This window comes from Malurus melanocephalus, unplaced genomic scaffold (assembly GCF_030028575.1).
Source record: "Malurus melanocephalus ecotype Western Australia unplaced genomic scaffold, MMel_1.1 scaffold_1800, whole genome shotgun sequence".
NCBI lineage: Eukaryota > Metazoa > Chordata > Aves > Passeriformes > Maluridae > Malurus > Malurus melanocephalus.
In genome coordinates, this window is record NW_026625032.1 from 12,032 (window position 1) to 14,528 (window position 2,497).

At 46.3% G+C, this 2,497-nt stretch overlaps 1 long non-coding RNA gene across 1 annotated transcript; it reads right to left on the reverse strand.

Annotated features, from left to right (window-relative positions):
• Positions 1-38: 38 nt before the first annotated feature.
• On the reverse strand, positions 39-2,074 carry LOC130587352 (uncharacterized). Its single transcript, XR_008966779.1, has 4 exons — positions 1,971-2,074; positions 1,106-1,171; positions 616-717; positions 39-132 (listed from the first exon to the last, which is right to left on the reverse strand). It is a non-coding gene; the product is annotated as an uncharacterized LOC130587352 (long non-coding RNA).
• Positions 2,075-2,497: the final 423 nt, after the last annotated feature.

Below are 2,497 nucleotides of genomic sequence, written 5' to 3' on the forward strand. Positions count from 1 at the left end.
CTTTCCCAAAATTCCCAAAATCCCATCCCTCACCGCGTTCCTGTCCAGGAAGATGTTCCAAATGTCCCTTCCCAAATTTCGGGAATCTTTGGGATTGCTCTGCTGGAAAACGTCGGCGCAGAGGTGGAAAAGCTGCGGAAAAATTCGGGAATGAGGAGGGAAATTTGGGGAATTAGAGATGGAAAAATTCGGGAAAAATTCGGGAAATTCGGGAATGAGAAAGGAAAAATTGGGGAATGAGGAGGAGAAATTTGGGAATAAAGAAGGGAAATTGGGGAATGAGGAGGGGAAAATTTGGAACAAGGAGGGGAAAATTTGGGAATGAGAGGGAAATTGGGAATGAGGAGGGGGAAATTTGGGAATGAGGAGGGGGAAATTTGGGAATGAGAAGGGGAAAATTTGGGAATGAGGGAGGGAAAAATTTGGGAATGAGAGAGGAAATTTGGGATTGAGAAAGGAACATTTGGGAATGAAAAGTGAAAAATACAGGAAATTCCAGGAATTCTGCTCCATCCTTATTCCCAAAAATATTCCCGGAAGGTGGGAATGGCCTGGGAGGTGCCAGGGGTTGGGAATTTGATCGGAAATTCCTGGAAAATCCCTGGAATTGCTCACCAGAGGGCTGGGATCAGCCTGGGAGAAGAGGAAACGCAGGAAAACCCCCAAATGAGCCGGGCGGGATTTGAGCGTGGGCAGATCCTGGAACACGGAATCGCTCTGGAAAAACGGGAAAAAAAACGGGAATTACAGTGGGAAAAATGGGAATTACATCGGGAAAAGTGGGAATTACAGCGGGATCCTGGAACATGGAATCGCCCTGGAAAAATGGGGAAAAAACGGGAAAAATGGGAATTACATCGGGAAAAATGGTGGGGTGGGGAATCCATGGAAAAACCTGGGATGGGGGGAACTGATCCCAAAAATCCCATACAGGGAATACTGGGATGGGTTGGGATGGAAGGATCTTACATTCCATGAATCCTATCCCAAATCCCATCAATCCCACCCAAACCCACTGAATGATCCCAGAAATCCTGGAATGCTCGGCCCAGGACTCCCTGAAATTCCCAAAATTCCCGAAATTCCCAAATTCTCGCATTCCCACCTCGTTGTTGCAGTCTCCGGGCTCACAATCCTCCTCGGGGCCGATGATTTGGGGCCGCCCCGAGCCCTGGATGGGAAAAAATGGGATTGGGAATGGGAAAGGGAAAGGGTTGGGATCCCTGCTGGGATTGCCGGGATATCCCAAAATATTCCAGAGGAAAATGGGATTGGGAATGGGAAAGGGTTGGGATCCACACCGGCATTACCGGGATATCCCAAAATATTCCCGTGATATTCCCAGGACATTCCCAGACCATTCCCAAATATTCCCAGCACATTCGCGGCCATTCCCAGGATATATTCCTGGATATTCCCGGATATTCCTAGATACTCCCGGCCATTCCCAGGATATATTCCCAGCACATTCCCAGGATACATTCCTGGATATTCCCAGGATATATTCCCAGATATTCCCAGGATATATTCCCGGATATTCCTAGATATTCCTGGCCATTCCCAAGATATATTCCCGGATATTCCCAGCACATTCCCAGATATTCCCAGGATATTCCCAGAGTATATTCCCAGATATTCCCAGGATATATTCCCGGATATTCCTAGATATTCCCGGCCATTCCCAGGATATTCCCAGGATACCTTCCCAGATATTCCCAGGATATATTCCCAACACATTCCCAGATATTCCCAGGATACATTCCCAGATATTCCCAGGATACATTCCCAGAAATTCCCAGCTATTCCCAGGATATTCCCAGACCATTCCCAGACCATTCCCAGGATACATTCCCAGATATTCCTGGATATTCCCAGAAATTCCCAGGATATATTCCCAGGATATATTCCCAGGATATTCCCAGGATACATTCCCAGATATTCCCGGATATTCCCAGAATTTCCCATCCCACCTGCAGCGGGGGCAGGGCCCCGTCGGAGCAGAGCCGTCGGTGCTGGGGCCGCCGGGGAGTGAGGAGAGGGGACGAGAGGGGGCTCAGGGCATCGGGGAGAACCTGCAGGGATCCAAATCAGCCCAAATTAATTATCCCAAATGATCCCAAATTATCCCAGAATTTATCCCAAATTATCCCAGAATTTATCCCAAATCATCCGGAATTTATCCCAAATTTTCCCAAATTAATTATCCCAAATTATCCCAAACTAATTATCCCAAATTATCCCAGATCATCCCAGATTATCCCAGAATTTACCCCAAATTATCTCAGATCAGCCCAAATTAAATATCCCAAATTATCCCAAATTATCCCAAATCATCCCAGATGATCCCAGAATTTACCCCAAATTATCTCAGATCAGCCCAAATTAAATATCCCAAATTATCCTGGAATTTATCCCAAATTAGCCCAGAATTTATCCCAAATTATCCCAAAGTAATTATCCCAAATTATCCCAAATTTTCCTCAATTTCTCCCCATTT